At 40.5% G+C, this 19,511-nt stretch overlaps 1 protein-coding gene across 2 annotated transcripts in view; it reads left to right on the top strand.

The window, feature by feature from the left end:
* The window catches only part of iqsec1b (IQ motif and Sec7 domain ArfGEF 1b), a 487,182-nt gene that overhangs the window by 50,775 nt on the left and 416,896 nt on the right, over positions 1–19,511 (top strand). The gene's annotated exons all lie outside the window — the stretch shown is intronic.

Genomic DNA, 19,511 nt, shown 5'->3' with positions numbered 1-19,511 from the left:
TAAATAGACAAAGTCTCTTCCTTGGGGTGGGGGAGGGCATAGGTTTAGGGTGAGGGGTGGTTGGGGTGGGGGGGGGGGAAGATATAAAAGAGACCTGAGCAGCAATGTTTTCAAGGGTTGTACGTGTATGGAATGAGCTGCCACAGGAAGCATTTAAAAAGCATCTGGATGGGTATATGAATTGGCAGGTTTAGAGGGATATGGGCCGGGTGCTGGCAGGTGGGACTCGATTGGGTCGGGATATCTGGTCGGCATGGGCAAGTTGGACCGAAGGGTCTGTTTCCGTGCTGTACATTCTTATGACTCTTTTTTTTTTTAAAAAAAGGTTTTCTATCTTTCCCTTTGTCATTTTGATTATTATCTTGCATTTGTGCCTCTGGCAAATGGAAGCATTCTATTAATGTTTTCCAAGGCCCCCAGAGATCATCTGAAAAGTTCCAACTTCTGCAGGGTCTCTTCATACTGTGTAAGTCCTCATCCCTAGGAATTTAGGGGAAGATGCAGTGTAAATTTCTCCATTTTTCTTTAGACTATGAATGAATTTGTTTGAATGCAGCCACTGCTGAACAGAAATCCTTCTATGCCTTCTGCATATTTTTAATGGTCCATGCAACTGCTCCAATGTTTATCTTCTCCATTTTAAATCTTGTCATTTAAGCTGCACTTCCTTTCCCCACTCTTCATTCAAATCTCGCCTTATACTTTAAAGTGAATGTTGGTCTTCCTTTATGCAAGTCTTTCAAAATTTACATGCTGCTTAGGTTGAAGTCATGATTTTTTAATTGTTCCCTGATTTCCTAAATCTCTAGAAATGAAAATAAAGTTCATGTCTCATCATTGTGTTGTGTGCATTTTTAGTTTTGTTTTTCTTTTCAGGTACTCTTAATCCAAACATGACAGCTTCTAAAGTTTTTAAGTAGGCAAGCTAGGCCTCAACTATGAAAACCAAAAACAAAACATTTGCTTAATATTTCTGTGACTGGTTTTATCTTGAACTTTCACAGAAATGTTTTCCATGTCCTAAAAGTCAGATAGGAGAGGAACAGATGTCAGTCATTTAGTCCTTAAGCCTGTTTTGACTTTGAGAGATCATAGTTGATTTGTGACCTAACTTCGTATGTACCCCCTTTGGCTTTGCATCCCCAGGATATAGAACATTACAGCGCAGTACAGGCCCTTCGGCACTCGATGTTGCGCTGCCCTGTCATACTAATCTGAAGCCCATCCCATCTACACTATTCCACGTACATCCATTTGCCTGTCCAATGACGACTTAAATGCACTTAAACTTGGTGAATCTACTACCGTTGCAGGCAAAGCATTCCATACCCTTCCTACTCTGAGTAAAGAAACTACCTCTGATATCTGTCTTCTACCTATCTCCCCTCACTTTGAAATTGTGTCCCCTCGTGTTTGCCGACACCATACTTGGCAAAAGGCTCTCCCTGTCCACCCTATCTAACCCTCTGATTATCTTGTATGTCTCTATTATGTCATCTCTCAACCTCCTTCTCTCTAACGAGAACAACCTCAAGGCACTCAGCCTTTCCTTGTAAGATATTGCTTCCATACCAGGCAACGTCCTAGTAAATCTCCTCTGCACCCTTTCCAAAGCTTCCACATCCTCCTCATAATGCGGTGACCAGAACTGTACACAATACTCCAAGTGTGGCCGTACCAGAGCTTTGTACTGTCCCTCTGACAGTGCAACGCTCCCTCAGGACTGACCCTCTGGTGCAGCACTCCCTCAGTACAGTCCCTCTGAAAGTACAGCATCTTTGATAGATTTTTGCTTGCTAAGTGTTTTTGTTCGAAAATTCCCAATTGATCGAGCATCAGTTGCCATTTGTAGAAGAGAGTTCCAAACTACCAGCGGTGTTTTTTGTAAAAAAGATTTGCTTATTTCATTCCTGAATTATTGTCTTGTGCAAGATTGTCAAATATATGTTTACAAGTATGATACCTGGACTTTGGGAGTTAAGTCATGAGAAGAGAGTGTGCAAATATAGGTCTAGTTTTTTGTTTTCTGGAACTTAGAAGGTTAAGGGATGATCTGATCAAAGTCTCCAATATATTAACAAGAAAGGACAGAATAGACAAACACAAACTATTTCTGTTGGTTGTAGATTTTAGAACTGGGGGCATAGTCTGGGAATTAGGGTACGACTGTTCCAGAGAGATGTTAGGAAGCACCTGTACACACAAACTGTGGTACTTTGGAACTCTCTTGCACAAACACCAGTGGATGATGGATCAGTTGTTAAGTTTAAATTTGGGCAAAGATATTAAGGGATATGGGTCAAAGACCGGTATATTGAGTTCGGCTCCAGATCAGCCATGATCTAATTGAATGGCTTGAATGTACTATTCCTGTACCTACATTCAACTGCAACTCTAGATGGATATGTAAATAGTATTTCTTTTATATGGGTGCTATAGGTATTATCATTCCCAAGCCAAAATATGCCACCCTTTGTTAAGCTATTCCTTTGTTTGTAACATTTTATCAAACAGTTTTCCTTATAGTCTTTTCTAGCCTAGTACTTCATCTAAGCTGTCTTTTTCTGAAGGTTTCAACTGTTCAGATCCTTCTTTAGCTCAGTTGTAAGCTTTGAGCAGCTTTCAGCTCATTAGTCATGTCTGAAAACAGTTGCTGGAGCATCTTCGATTTTAATAACTGTCATCCATTTTTGAAACAACTGGCTGTCATACACATAGCTGAATGATTTGCATGTTATGTTTGTAGCTGAATGTGGCTTGCCTCATCCCTCAAAGCTTTCAGTTGGAAAATTTCCTGGGCTCGTCTTTATAATCGTGTACTGTTCTTTGGTTCTTCCACAGGCTCTTTTTAATTGTAGTTGCCTTTTCAGCTTTTACTTTCCACCTCAGTTAAATCACTTTGCCAATAGATACTTTCAAATCAAACTGTTCAGAGATGTTCTGACCTGTCTGTGGAGCAGTCAAGAATTGAACTCCGACCTCTTAGCTAGAGGTAGGGACGCTGCACTATATGAGCCCTTAACCTTTTACAACATGAAAGCCAGGCATGTGAGATATACCATTTTCAATACCCAAACAATAGTTATTTTGAGGGTTGGGAGCTGTGAGGAAGGGATTTCTGGACTTGTATTTTGCGAACTTGAAAATTAGTCAATAATTCTTTACGTTATAATCTATCTTTTGTAGCCTTTAATGTTTTGTGAATAGGTGTTCATGGCATTGTTATGATAAATTATAATTTCAAATGAAGAAATAAGCTGAACTTTGTTTCCCTACCCTCTACTATTCAATTGATGTCTTGTCAATAATTTTTTTTCTTCCTTTTTCTAAGCTAATATTGGAGCCTACTGTTTTGATCACTTTAATGACCAGAAATCTAGTTGATTGCAAATAGTGATTTGGCAACAGCTGAACTTGATTTGCTAGGATCCTATGTATTCATCTTTAAAATGGCTTTCGTGGAACGTTTTGTTAAATTGCTACTATGTTAAATGGTCATATAAAAACATATTGCTCTGCTTACATGTCATAGTTTCCTCTTCAACTGTTACTTGTGGAAAATTAATTTAATCTGTTTAGTCATTTTGTTGCTAGGTCATTCTATACCTTTTCCTTCATACATTTAGCCAATCTGATCTTGCATGTTAGCACATTTTAATGGTACATTGAAAATAGTGTAATCCATAATAGAACCATGAAGTGTCCTCGAACTTTAGGAAACATGGTGGCTGTGCATGTTCTCAAGTAATAGTTTGATAATGATTTAAATCATCTGTCCTTGGTGTTGGTTGCATCATAAATTTTTACTAGTAGGTAGGTTCACTTCATGATATTGCTGTGGGGTCTTGTTGTAGTATATTGAAAATTGCAATGTTTGTTTTGTCCAACATACATCTTGTTCTAGTTGGAGTTTGCAAAGGAAGAAATAATGAGCAAGCTTTTTTTTGATTCCGCATTCATGATTTCTAAGTGTCTCCAGCTGTTTCTGCCTCAAGAATATTTCAGTTCTACATCCACAAAGTGTTTTCTGTTTGCATTCATCTAAAATACTTAGATGTCCCCTCTTCACAGGAGAAAGTGAGACTGCAGATGCTGGAGATCAGAGTTGAAAGATTTGTTGGTGGAAAAGCGCAGCAGGTCAGGCAGCATCCAAGGAGCAGAAGAATCGATGTTTCGGGCATAAGCCCATCTTCAGGAATTGCCACAGTAGGCAATTGGCTTGCAGCTTTGTGCTCAAGGAAGTCATAATTTTCTGATACAAAAAAAACTTGTTGCCATTGAACACCCCAACAATGGACAAGCACCAAGATTTTCCAGATTATAACTCACTCCCATTTCTTCCCTTTTTATTAGTTTGACTTTATTGCATTGTCTTGCTCGTGTGCTTGCTGTCTCATGTTTTCTCTCTTGCGTGCACTCCCTCTCTCTCTCCACAGCAGTGGGATCATCTGTTCCATCCAGTTTGGTGAGACACACCATTCTCCTGGTCCAATCACTCAATCTGCACTTTTGGCACCCTTTCTTCCACCCCCATCACTCAACTATTGCATAAATGCTGTCCCCTTCACACTTCACATCAGCTCTGATGAAGAGTCATCTTGATTCAAAACATTAGCTTGCTTCCTCTCCATGGATACTGCCTGACCCTCTGGTTTCCAGCATTTTTGCTTTCAGTCAAGGGTTTGGTCCTTCTGCTAAAATGAGATTTGGATATCAGTTAGTATGTGGTTTTTATTTTGAGTGAAAGCTCAGTGCTTAAGGGAAAAAACTCAATGTTAGCAGAATGAAATCTGCTGAGCACTTGCAGCTTTTTTTTATTGCTAGCAGAGAACCATTCATTAGAAATAGGCCCTTTCTCTTCTCCCACCCACACAAACGCATGTTGATCTGTGACAAAAAAAGCAATGGTCTTAATATCTCACCAAGTTATCTGTAGATTGATTCTTTCACTACAGCAAGAATAATCTATTGTGTTTTGTGTTTGAATGTTTTGTGTGGCAAAAATTAGAACAATGTTTACTTCAATGTCTGTTTGTACTAAATCCTAAATGATAGTGAAGAGATGCACTCAGTGTAATGAAATAGATCTGTAAATTAACTGATTCCCACAGTTGTACTGTTGAGAACACTGTCATTCTAGTTTGATCAAACTTTCTGGAAGGGTAGAGTAGATTATATGCCAGACCTGCAGTTTATTGATTGTAACCCTCTAGAAAGTAACTTGAAAGCTGTAGAATAGATTAAATGGGCTACTTATCTGTTCAACAACAGCTTGTACATTTTCTTTAGAACGTGCGTGTCACTGGTCGGACCAACATTAGTTTCCCATTGGTAACTGCTCTTGAGAAGTGATGAGCTGCTGCCTTGAACCACTGCAGTCCATCTGGTGCAATTTACACCCAAGTGCTGTCGGAACGGCAATTCCAGGATTTTGACTGAGCAGCAATGAAGAAATTGTGAAATAGTTCCAAGCCAGAATACTGCTTGGCTTTAAGAAACTTTCAGGTGATGGTGGCTAACTGATATACTGTCCTGAGATGGAGGGGATGAATGTTTTAAGTCATTGAATTTGGTACTGATCAAGCGAGTAATTTTAATGGAGTGGAACTAAATGTTGTGTTAGAGTTTTACTCATCCAGACAAGTGGAGAACATACCATCAAATTCCTGATTTGCACCTTTATAGATGATGGATAGACTTTGAGAAACTATAGGGATATTGGACCTTGGAGCAAGAGTAAGCCATTTGGTCCTGGATGCCTATTCTGCTAGCGAATAAGATGAAAACTGATCTGGTTGGTTTATTGCCATCCATAGCTCTTGACTTTGTCACCAATCAAAAATCTATCGAACTCAGTCTTGAAGATATTCAATGATCCCAGCCTTCACTCCTCCCCTAGTGGAGACATTTCTATGTACCACTGCTCTCCTCATTCTGTCTTAACAGGAAGAAATCTTTGAGTGGTTAGAGACCCAAACTGTTCAATCTTCATAGCTTTTTCATTCTAGGGATGTGTTGATGAATCCTGTCTGAACTAATGCTAATGCCATGAGGATTGATGAGGGCAGAGCGGTGAATGTGAACTATATGGACTTCAGTAAGGCATTCAACAAGGCTCCCCATGGGAGATTGGTGAGCAAGGTTAGATCTCATGGAATACAGAGAGAACTAGCCATTTGGATACAGAACTGGCTCAAAGGCAGAAGACAGAGAGGGTGGTGGTTGGGAGTGGTTTTTCAGACTGGAGGACTGTGAACTGTGGAGTGCCACAAGGATCATTGCTGGGTCCACTACTTTTCGTCATTTGGATGCGAGTATAAGAGGTACAGTTAGTAAGTTTGCAGATGACACCAAAATTGGAGGTGTAGTGGACAGCGAAGAAGGTTACCTCTAATTACAACAGGATCTTGATCAGATGGACCAGTGGGCTGAAGAGTGGCAGATGGAATTTAATTCAGAAAAATGAGATCTGTATTTTGGGAATGCAAATCTCAGTTGGACTTATACACCTTAATGGTAAGGTCCTAGGGAGTGTTGCTGAACAAAGAGACCTTGGAGTGCAGGTTCATAGCTCCTTGAAAGTGGAGTCGCAGGTAGATAGGATCGTGAAGGTGGTGTTTGGTATGCCTTCCTTTATTGGTCAGAGTATTGAATATAGGAGTTGGGAGGTCATGTTGCGGATGTACAGAATGTTGGTTAGGCCACTGTTGGAATATTGTGTCCAATTCTAGTCTCTTTCCTATCGGAAGAATGTTGTGAAGCTTGAAAAGGTTCAAAAAAGATTAAAAAGATTTAAAAGGATGTTGCCAGGGTTGGCGGATTTGAGCCAGAGCTTGAGGGAGAGGTTGAATAAGCTAGGGCTGTTATGTCTGGATCATCTAAGGCTGAGGGTGACGTCAGAGGTTTATAAAATCACGAGGGGCATGGATAGGATAAATAAACAAGGTGTTTTTTCCTCTGGGGTGGGGGAGTCCAGAACTAGAGGGTTTTAAGTGAGAGGGGAAATATTTGAAAGGGATCTAAGGGCAAGTTTTTTGTCAGAGGGTGATACATGTATGGGATGAGCTGCCAGAGGAAGTGGTGGAGGCTGGTACAATTGCAGCATTTAAAAGACATTTGGATGGGTTCGGGGGGATATGGGCCAAGTGCTGGCAAATGGGACTAGATTAGGTTGGGATATCTGATCGGCATGGGCAAGTTGGACCGAAGGGTCTGTTTCCATGCTGTACATCTCTGACTCTCTAACCCCACAATACGCAACACTTAGTGATCTCACTTAGTTGCTGTACAGCTGAAGTAAAGTCTTCCTACTCTTGTATTGCATTCCCTTTGCAATAAATGCCAACATTCTATTTGCAGCCTTGATCACTCACTGCATCTAAATACTAACTACTTGTGACTGATCTGCCAGAATATCCAGATTGCTCTGCATCATGAAGTCTTGCAGGAGCTTGTAATTTAAATAGTGTTTTGTTTTTCAATTCTTTTTGCATTTCATGTTGTGACATTCCAAGTTTCTGACCTGTTATTTATGTGGCTGGGTGAGATCAGTTTCTGGTCAATGGCAAATTTGAAGGTGTTGATAGTGGGGAATTTGGTCAGTAGTGCCATTGAATATCATCAGAAAATGGTTAGATTCTGATTTCAAGAGGCATATGTATTACATCAATTGTCAGTCTAGGTCTTACTGCTTGTAAATATGGAATGCTACAGTATCTGAGGAGTTGAGAATTATATTGAACATTGTGCAGTCACCAGTGAACATCCTGATTTTGGGCTTTTATGGCAAGAAGGTAATTTGAGGAAGTTGCTAAAGGACCAAGGGCACTACCCTGAGAAAATCCCTGTGGTGGTGATCTACAGCTGGGATGATTGATCTCTAAATATCATCATTTATTGCAGGTATGACTACAACCTTGTTGAGTCCCTGGCCTGTTTCTGATTTCCCATTGACTTCAATTTTGTTGAAGGACCTTGATGCACTTGTTCTCATACTCTCTTGAACACAATTATTTGTCACCATTTTGTCTGTTTGAATGAAATATTAAAATAGGAGTGAACATTTGTATTAAAAGTCATCCAAAGACTTGGATATGCTAAATATTTGTCTAAATACAACAACAGCTTTGCTAACTTTTTTAGAACAGATTACTGAAGTGGGCTGATTTGGAACTTGCAAGAAGGATGCACTGAACAGGATTATGGTAGAAATTGTATATGTTGCACAGACCAATGTAAGAAATTAGTTACCTTAAATAGCTTTCTGTTTTCTATTTAGCAGTTGCAATGGATTTTAATTGTGGTTGTGCAAAAGTGATTTTTGTATCTTACATTGTCTGGAGTGTTTGATTATTAAATTGCAAAATAAAGTTGAAATTTGTATGACTTGTCCTGGATGGATTGAAGAAAGGATGATTGTTCAAGTCAGCGCATTGCAGGAGAGAAGATTTTTATTTTAATGAAATTTAAATTAATTTTACAGGATAATGGAGAAAGTTCCACACACCTGCACTAATTGGATTCAAAGAACCAAAAGAGACATGATGGACCAAATGTCTTTTCATGCTTTAACAGCCCAGATATTGTGTAGACTCTCATCCTCCTATGGGTATTACCATGACAATCACTCTAGTTATGAAGTGCACATCAACTGTCCAAGTTAATTCCCCCCATCTTATATTTTCCTACTTTCCATGCATCTTGAAGTTAAATTAAATAGGAAGCTTGATATTTGCAATATAATTGCAAAAGAATTCCCATCTTACTTTTTAGTACAATATGCTGCAGCTGCCAATGATGCATTTCTGTAGTAAGCTGATGTTGTGGATGACTTTGGCCTCCTGTTTTTGTCATGCTTATGGTGATTGATGAGCTGTTTTGGGGCAGGAGAAAAATGTAAGAGACTTATCGTCTGTCAATCCAGTGGAAGATGCCATTGTTAATAGAAGTGTGAGTTAATAGAAAGGATCCTTAAGTTTATTTGAGAGATGTAAGATTAGAATCTAATTGAAATTCCAAATTTCAGCATGAATTGGAGATTGCCAGTGAGGATGCAATACTCACTTTGTATTCAATCTTTATAGTTTCATTTTACAATTCATATTGTAAGTATGTTTTGACCTTTTTTTTCCTGGAGCTACAGTAGTTTCTTCATGGGTGTTTAACAGCAATTTGTTAATTTAATGGGTGTTTCTGGTTTGGAGTTAATCTTACATAATTGGGTGCAAGGTCATGTGATCTGCAAAGGCAAGCAATTAATTTAGCAAAACTCAGTAATTTAAGATCTTGGGTGCAAGTTTAACACAGTTGTTTTTAAATAGTGATTTTAATTGTTTTTCTGTGAAATTATTCAATAGTGAAATCAGAATCTGTATACATCTGTTTTTTTTGTATTTCATTAGAACTGGACATTCTGTTAAAACTATAGAAGGTTACAACAGAGAGTCCTGTCTAATTATCATAACACAAATGAAACACTGGAATTACTGTATTGGAAATATTCGGGTTCAGCAGCATTTGTGCAGAGGATAGTATAGAGAAATGTTTTAGATCAACCACTTCAGCTGTTCTGCTGATACACAATTTTGTTTCAGATTTGTCTGTCTGTCTTCTGAAATGTGATCCCCCTACATTAGGGCACTCCAACCATATCTATTATTCCTTCTGTCTCTCCTCTTTCTCCTCCATTTGTCATGACCCTAGCTGTTAGTTTTAGTTTTATTTTTTAAAACAGATGTAAGACACTGTGTTCCAGACATTATTTTATTGTTCCACCCTTCAGTTTTAACGAAAACACACTTTATTCGTACAACACACCTTAAAATACTCCAAAAAGAATTGGCGTAACTTTATTGAATGACTTAAGATGGGTTCAAGATGGTTCAAGATAGATGGGTGACAGTGAGGGCGAGTGGGAGGAGGAAGCCAGTGCAGGGACCCCCTGCGGTCATTCCCCTCAAGAACAAGTATACCGTTTTGGATACTTGTGGGGGGGATGACTTACCAGGGGCAAGCAACGAGGTTCAGGCCTCTGGCACGGAGCCTGGCCCCGTTGCTCAGAAGGGAAGGGTGGAGAAAGGTAGAGCGATAGTTCTTGGGGACTCGATAGTGAGGGGTACAGACAGACGGTTTTGTGGGGGCGACAGTGACTCACGTTTGGTATGTTGCCTCCCAGGTGCAAGGGTACGTGATGTCGCTGATCGTGTGTTCCGGGTCCTTAAGGGGGAGGGGGAGCAGCCCCAGATCGTGGTCCACGTTGGCACCAACGATATAGGTAGGAAGAGGGGTGAGGATGTCAGACAGGCTTTCAGGGAGCTAGGTTGGAAGCTCCGAGTTAGAACAAACAGAGTTGTAGTCTCTGGTTTGTTACCCGTGCCACGTGATAGAGAGTCGAGGAATAGGGAGAGAGAGCAGTTAAATGCGTGGCTACAGGGATGGTGCAGGAGGGAGGGATTCCGGTTTTTGGACAACTGGGGTTCTTTCTGGGGAAGGTGGGACCTCTATAAAAAGGATGGTCTACACCTGAACCTGAGGGGCACCAGCATCCTTGGGGGGAGGTTTGCTAGTGCTCTTTGGGAGGGTTTAAACTAACTTCGCCGGGGCATGGGAACCTGGACTGTAGCTTTAGGGTACAGGACCTTGAGTGTAGGGAGGTTATGAATAATGCAGCGATCTCGAAGGAGGGTGCCTGTAAACAGAAGGGTGGATTGAAGTGTGTATACTTCAATGCCAGAAGTATAAGAAATAAGGTAGGTGAACTTGCAGCGTGGGTTGGTACCTGGGACTTCGATGTTGTGGCCATTACAGAGACATGGGTAGAACAGGGACAAGAATGGCTGTTGCAGGTTCCAGGGTTTAAATGTTTTAGTAGGATCAGACATGGGGGTAAAAAAGGGGGAGGTGTGGCATTACTTGTCAAAGATAGTATTACAGCAGTGGAATGGACGATGGAAGAGGACTTGCCATCTGAGGTAGTTTGGGCTGAGGTTAGAAATAGGAAAGGTGAGGTCACCCTGTTAGGTGTTTTCTACAGGCCTCCTAATAGTCCTAGAGAAGTAGAGGATAACATTGCGAGGATGATTCAGGAAAAGAGTGAAGGTAGCAGGGTGGTTGTTATGGGGGACTTTAACTTCCCAGATATTGACTGGGAGAGCTATAGCTCGAGTTCATTAGATGGGTCGGTGTTTGTCCAATGTGTGCAGGAGGGTTTCCTGACACAATATGTAGACAGGCCAACAAGAGGTGAGGCTATACTGGATTTGGTTCTAGGTAATGAACCAGGCCAGGTGTTAGACTTGGAGGTAGGTGAGCACTTCGGGGACAGTGACCACAACTCGGTGACTTTTACTTTAGTGATGGAGAGGGATAAGTGTGCGCCGCAGGGCAAGAGTTATAGCTGGGGGCAGGGAAATTATGATGCAGTGAGGCATGACTTAGGATGTGTGGATTGGAAAAACGGGCTTCAAGAGAAGAACACTAATGAGATGTGGGGATTGTTCAAGGAGCAGCTACTACGTGTCCTCGATAAGTATGTACCAGTCAGGCATGGTGTAAAGGGCCTTGTGAGGCAGCCGTGGTTTAGTAAGGAATTGGAATCCCTTGTGAAAGGGAAGAAGGCGGCATATGTAAAGATGAGGCGTGAAGGTTCAGTTGGGGCGATAGAGAGTTATAAGGTAGCCAGGAAGGATCTAAAGAGAGAGCTAAGAGAAGCGAGAAGGGGACATGAAAAGTCTTTAGCTGGTAGGATTAGGGAAAACCCAAAGGCTTTCTATAGGTATGTCAGGAATAAAAGGATGACTAGGGTAGGTATCGGTCCAGTCAAGGATAGTAGTGGGAAGTTGTGTGTGGAGGCGCAGGAGATTGGAGAGACACTGAATCAATACTTTTCATCAGTATTCACTCAGGAACAGGACACTGTTGCTGATGTGAATATGGAGTCACAAATGATTAGAATGGATGGCCTGGAAATATGCAGGGAAGAGGTTCTGGGAATATTGGAAAGGATGAAAATAGATAAGTCTCCTGGGCCTGATGGCATTTACCCTAGGATCCTATGGGAAGCTAGGGAGGAGATAGCAGAGCCATTGGCCTGGATTTTTATGTCGTCATTGTCAACGGGAATAGTACCAGAGGACTGGAGGATAGCGAATGTGGTCCCCTTGTTCAAGAAAGGGAGTAGGGATAGCCCTAGTAACTATAGGCCAGTGAGTCTGACTTCAGTGGTGGGCAAAGTCTTAGAGAGAATGGTAAGGGATAAGATTTATGAACATCTGGATAGGAATAACGTGATCAAGGATAGCCAGCATGGTTTTGTGAAGGGCAGGTCGTGCCTCACAAACCTTTATTGAGTTCTTTGAGAAGGTGACTAAGGAAGTGGACGAGGGTAAAGCAGTAGATGTTGTGTATATGGATTTTAGTAAGGTGTTCGATAAGGTTCCCCATGGTAGGCTAATGCTAAAACTACGGAGGTATGGCATTGAGGATACATTAGAAGTTTGGATTAGGAATTGGCTGGCTGGAAGGAGACAGAGGGTAGTAGTTGATGGACTATGTTCATCTTGGAGTGCAGTTACTAGTGGTGTACCACAAGGATCTGTTTTGGGACCATTGCTTTTTGTTATCTTTATAAATGATCTAGAGGAAGGGCTTGAAAGCTGGGTAAGCAAGTTTGCGGATGACACAAAAGTCGGTGGAGTTGTGGATAGTGAGGAAGGAAGTGGTAGGTTACAGCGGGATATAGATAAGTTGCAGAGCTGGGCAGAAATGTGGCAAATGGAATTCAATGTAGCTAAGTGTGAAGTCATTCACTTTGGTAGGAGTAACAAGAAGATGGATTACTGGACTAATGGTAGGCTACTTGGTAGTGTGGATGAGCAGAGGGACCTTGGTGTCCATGTACACAGATCTCTGCAAGTTGCCACCCAGGTAAATAGTGCTGTGAGGAAGGCATATGGTGTACTGGGCTTTATTGGTAGAGGAATTGAGTTCCGGAGTCCTGAGGTCATGTTGCAGTTGTATAAGACTCTGGTGCGGCCTCATCTGGAGTATTGTGTGCAGTTTTGGTCGCCATACTATAGGAAGGATGTGGAGGCATTGGAACGAGTGCAGAGGAGGTTTACCAGGATGTTGCCTGGAATGGTAGGAAAATCTTATGAGGAAAGGCTGAGGCACTTGGGGCTGTTCTCATTGGAGAAGAGAAGGCTTAGGGGAGATTTGATAGAGGTGTATAAGATGATTAGGGGTTTAGATAGGGTCGACACTGAGAACCTTTTACCGCTAATGGAGTCAGGTGTTACTAGGGGACACAGCTTTAAATTAAGGGGTGGAAGGTATAGGACAGATGTTAGGGGTAGATTCTTTACACAGCGGGTTGAGAGTTCATGGAATGCCCTGCCAGTAGCAGTGGTGAACTCCTTCTTTATGGTCATTTAAGCGGGCATTGGATAGGCATTTGGAAGTTATTGGGCTAGTGTAGGTTAGGTAGGATTCGGTCGGCGCAAATTCGAGGGCCGAAGGGCTTGTACTGCGCTGTATCTTTCTATGTTCTATGTTCTATGAAGTATTATTTAACTGCTCCTCATCAACCGATCCAGTTTAGGCAGCATCCCATTTGACACCACCCTTAGCAAAATCAATTCAATAACACTTATTATTCTCACGTGCGGTCTCTCTCCAAGAAGTGCCGAAAAGAAATAATCTGTCCTTTTTTTTGGTTTTTCAAATTAAGTGGAACCCTCTCTAAGACTTCACTTCAGCATCAGAGAATTCAAGCTTTCACCTCCATCAGCGAGCTTAACCAAAGCCTGACCCCTCCCACTCAGGTTCTTTTGTCTGTCTTCCTGTCGTTTTAATTCTCCACCTTGGCCTATTTATGTCTAATTTCCTCTCCCTCCTGATGTGTTTGAATGAAGTTCAACTCCAATTATTAACGTTATTGGGCAATTGTACAACTTTCTGTATGTAACATTTTAGTATAACAATCTAAATCTGTAATTTCTTCAGGTTTGGATCTTTTATTGTCTTGGCAGGGGTTAGTATAATGACCCTCCTGCTTGTCTTAACCCAGCAATACAAAATATTTATCCCATTCAGCAATCTGTGAAAATTCGATAGGCCAAGAACTAGTTAAAGTAAAATTAACAACTTTATTTTCTGAAGTATAACAGAGAATAATTAACTAACAACACCTTCCTCTAACCTATCATTCACCTTCCCCTTCCGCAATACTAGTCTGATAAAGCTCCCAATTAAGGTTTAAAAAACAAACTTCTTATCTCAAAACCAGGCAGCTTTCGATTCTCCTCTATATTCCTGTCTTATTTTCTTGGAGATTCTGCTTCACAGATTACTGATTTGATAAAGGTACTTTTTTAAGAGAGCTATTTTTCTGGTAGTTTGGCAGTTCTCCTGTCAACTGTTCAATTTTCCCCAGTCTTATACCCCCAAAGCATAGACTTTTAAGGTTGTCAATATATTCAATTCAGACTTGATTGGAGGTGGTTATTTTGGGGTATAATTTAAACTGATTGGCCGAATTTAAATTTGGCTTCAGGCAACCAGATTAAGAGTTGTTTGACCAAATGTTACATTATTACTACTTTTGAGAACACTTGGTGCTGTCAGGTAGTTTTTGCTAGCTTTTTAACTGTCTAAGTTACAGTACAGCCATACCTTCATAATATTAGCTTTACCATTTTTGTCTTTTATTTTTGCTTTGAGATGGCAGTTGTTCAACATTCATACACCCTCTAGATAGCTTTTTCTGCTTTTGGCAAAAAGAAATGACATTGCCATCATCTTTTAGCCTAACATCACCACCTCTTTTGTCATTTTAAACCCATCTTCTATCATATCACAGATCTTCCTTACTGTCCTTTATTCATTTCTCTCTCTCTCCTCCCTAACGGCATTCTGGGTCTACCCACAGCATATAATATCACTGGGACCAGTAGTATGCAGTTCAGCCCATCGAGACTGCTCCACCATTTGATATATTCTTGGCTGTTCTCATCTCTGCCTCAACTCCATTTTCCCCATAATCTTTGAACCCATTACAAATTAAAAATGTCAGTCTCCTTGTTAAATTTATTCCCTGTCCCTACACCCACTATCCCCTGGGATAGTGAACTCCACAGATTCATAGCCATTTGAGAGAAGTAATTTCTCCTCCATGGATTACAGTGATTCAAGATGCTCATACCATCTACTCAAAGGCAATTAGGATGGGCAATAAGTGCTGTGGGCCAGTGGTGCATTCCAAGTATGTGGGTTTTAAAAAAAAAACAATAGTCCTGTTTATTCCCAAAACATTATTACATTTTCTGTATTTCAACATTTATCAAAGGCAATGGCCTCTGGCTGAACTATTCCCTGTGGCAGAAAATTCCATGCTTCATGCTGTAGATTTCTCCAACTGGTGTCCTTTCTGTCCTGTCTTGTCTTGTGATATATTTAACTATTGGCCTCTCTTTGATACCCTATTAGAAAAAGGTGTTTCGCTGTTTGCTTGCTCAAAGCAATTGATTTTAAATGTTTATGAAATCTTTATATTGGGACTTTTCATATTAGTGCAGCTGCTTTCCAAAGTTTTTTTAAAAAAATGTAATCATGGTTTTCAATTCCTGCTCCATTCACTGACACTTAATTTCAAGGTTCCTTTTATAGTGGGCTTGCTCAAAATAGTACACAGCTATGTCTTAAATGATTTCTGTATATATTTATTAACACTTGAATGCAGTGTATTAGTGAAAACCTAACATGTTGCTAACCTTTCTATCCTTGTTTATCCTTTGTGTTTCAATGTCTGCTCATCCGTAACCTTCACTGGCTTTCTTTCTAGATGATTCTGTTATTACTTTTCATGCTCCAGAGATTTATATTTTTTTTGGGGGGGGGAGGGGGGGCAGGTCCTTACTGCCAATTCTCTTTAGGCATTCGCAATTGTGAGATTTGTGTTCCTTTGCTCCCCTCCAGGTTTAATCGGACTTAACACCAATCTCTCTGTGGCCACTTGTAAAATTCTTCAAATTCACTCCAGCTATTTTGCAAGAGCCACCTCTGGCTCCATCAATGCAATTTCCACTAAACTGATAATTCTTCTTCTTCCACCTCGCTCCCATGGTAACTGATAATAGTAATGGTTCTTTTTTTTATTTAAAAAAAACCCTTAAATCCTTTCCTTTCAAACTGCGGCCCACCTCCAATCAGCCTTGCCTCTGAAAGTTGAGGAACATGCTGTCACTTCGCATATCAATGCTTATCTTTCACAGATCCTTCACCCATCTCCTCCTCCCTCCCTCCTCCCCCTCCGCCGATCTTCCTCCTCTTTCTCCCCCATCTTCCTCCTCCCCTCCTCCCCTCCTTCCTCCCCCCCATCCTCCTCCCTCCTTCCCTCCTCCCCCCCCCCCCCCCCCCCCCCCCCCCCCCCCCCCCCCCCCCCCCCCCCCCCCCCCATCCTCCTCCCATCAAACAGGAATTATCAAAATCATGCAATACCTCTCACTGTGACAGAAATAACTTTTTTTCCTCCTTGCCCCTCTAGAGTGTTTTGTAGCCTTTTGGAATGGCTGACTCTACTTTTTATACTTCAGTGCCTCTCCTCGCACTCCTAGCTGGTTAGGATTGGTCTCACCTAGTACTCCTCAATTAAATTCCATTATTTGTGAGTTTCAAGAAGATTCATCGCTTAGGTTGAGGTCCTAAGTTTGTTCGCTGAGCTATAAGGTTTGTTCTCAGATGTTGTCACCATACTTGGTAACATAGAAAGTGAGCCTCCGGTGAAGTGCTGGGGGTGTGGCCCACATCAACAGAAAGTGTGCCATAACACAAGCACTTCACTGGCGGCTCTCTGCCATCTAGTATGGTGACACAACATCTGAAAATGAACCTTCTAGCTCAGCAAGCAAGCTTGCATCTAAAATTTCATTATTCCATATAGCTATTATACTTTTGAAAAATGCTCATAAAATTTTATTAGAACTTGCCTATAAGAAAAAGGTGTTGCCAGTTGTTCATAATCCTTAAACTTGAAGTGATTTTTCTGAATTTACTTTGAATTGCAACAAACTACAACAATGATGTGGAAGTGCACATTGCTGCAAGAACTCCTGACTTCCTGAATGAACTGTAGCGCTCTCTGTCGCACTCCTCCTCACCTCTCCTCCTTCTCCCCCTGCCCAATCTGGACAACTTCTACATTGATGAATGTAGCGTCTTCCACTGTTCTCTACAGCACTTTGTAACTTGTGCCTTTTTAATATTTCATAGGATTATAATGGCAGTTGCCATTGTGATGTCAGTTTTTCATAAACTACAGTTTCAAAAGTTTAATTTTTAATTTTTGAGGTTTGGTATGAATGTGATTAGCCGCGCTCTCAACTATACTAACAATGTCACAACCTTTTGAGTTCATTGACATTTTCCTGTTTTCTGACATCTGTCTTCCTCTGGCTAATTTGCTGAAATTTTATATTTTACTGTGCAGCTAGGTTCACTTGGGATCTTTACAGTGCTTAGAAGACCCTAAATTGAGTAGGAAGCCCTGATGTGTAAAGCCAGAATATGCCTCTGTCTAAAGAATGGCTGCCCATTTTCATGATATCTGTATTCGAGTAAGGGTTACATGAGTGATGTGACACTTGTGGGTTTTTCTTGCATTCTATGTCCATTGTTAACACTTTTAAAAATGAGTTGATGTTACTCCTGGAAACTGTTATCCATTGGGCTTTTGGATTTTTTTTATCCTGCAGTTATATTCATGCACAGCAGCTAGTAGGCCTTCTGCCAATATATAGTAATTGGTAGCACTAATCTGCTGGTGCATTTACTTCCGGAAAGGGTATTCCGGCTGTTCACACGCATGCTGTGCAGCTTCCTGTTTTCCACCCGCCCCACCACGACCCCCACTATCACTCCGCTCAAACGTTTTACTGCAGTTGTTTGTACATCTCCTCTGGTTCAAATTTTATTAGATTTATTTTCTGAATGTATGTAGTTCAGTATAATTGGGCCTAGTTTAATGTCTTGCCAGACAAAACAAACTTAGTTTTGTTTCCTTACACTGTGAAATGATCTCTTTTAAGTACCATTTTGATGCTAGAATACAGACATTTATGACTTTCAATATTAATATACAAACTTTTTAAACTTAATTGTGTTCCATTGAAGTTTCCTGATCGCTACTCAAGAGTGATCAGATTCTCCAAATCTGGAATTGAAGTTGCAGCTTGTCCAACCTTAGAACAAAAGCAAAAGTACTCTAGATGCTGGAAATGTGAAAGAAACTGGGAAATTGCTGGAGAAATTTAATAGATCAGGCAGTATTTGTGGAAAGAGAGACTATTGATGCTCGAGTCTGACTTTTTTTCGGAGCTGAACAAGAGTCATGCCAAACGTAACTGTTTCCCTCTCCACAGCTGTTGCAGACCTGCTGAGTTTCTATGCATTCTTTTGTATAAGTCAAATCCTGTCTGTCAAAGATGCTATTGCAGTACTGAAATTGGATGCTGTTGGAACTAAGGGGATTATACGTGTATTTTGCCATGTTTCAAAATATTTAAATTTGTTATCGTAATAGAATTGATTTATCTTATTACATGATGAAAAGAGTGTTGCTTTATTGCTAAAACCGAATGTGCATCATGTATGCTTGTAAGAGGTCATCTGTTAAAACCAAAATGACCTATCGGAACAAATTTCACTCTTGAGATCTGACTTGTCAGGGATGACATAATCTGGGATCATGATGTATTTTATTTGCATGATCGATTTTGGTATGAGATTTAACATCTAACATAAGGGTGCTTGATTTATATCTGCAAAATCATCTTCAACGATCAACACTGCGTGTTTGATATTATATGGATTTATATCTTCCTTTCTTCCTCCATCCCTCTCTGTCTACGTACAATCTTTGGTGAAATTAAGTGAAAAAAAGCTAGCTCAGCTCACCACATTGTAAACTTAAATATACAGTCATAATCTTCCCACCCTCCAGTTCACTCTGCAAGCATTTATTTAACCTACTGAATAGTTGTACCAAATCCATTTCTGGTATCACAAGGTAAATAAACTAAATGGCACTGACCAGGTATTTGAAAGCTTGTGTGTTGTTGGGATCAATTGTGAAATTGATTTTGTGGAAACTTGTTCTGTGGAACCTGCACTTATTATTTTCACAAGAAATTATTTGGTATTCATTTGTCTTTTTCTCCCAAATAAAATTTAAGGAAGGTGGACATTTTTTCCAATTTAATTTTGTTTTCCAAATTAATTTTATATTTTGTGTTTTTCCTATGTTGACATGTTTTTTTAAAAAATTGTCTTGATGTCATAACAAAGGAGAACACAAACATGCACAGCTTGGAATAAGTTTAATTGAAAGCACTGTCGAAGTTTGAAGAAATCTGGTTGAGGATCCAATTGACTGCATAGCAGAACACTGATGGGAGGCATGTTATGGATCAGACCAAACCCCCTCAAAATGTATCAAGCAGATAGCCTAGACGCTAACT

Source organism: Hemiscyllium ocellatum, chromosome 14, assembly GCF_020745735.1.
Source record: "Hemiscyllium ocellatum isolate sHemOce1 chromosome 14, sHemOce1.pat.X.cur, whole genome shotgun sequence".
In the NCBI taxonomy this organism is placed as follows: Eukaryota; Metazoa; Chordata; class Chondrichthyes; order Orectolobiformes; family Hemiscylliidae; genus Hemiscyllium; species Hemiscyllium ocellatum.
Note: the sequence above shows the minus strand (reverse complement) of the source record. Positions and strands in the feature narration are given on the sequence as shown.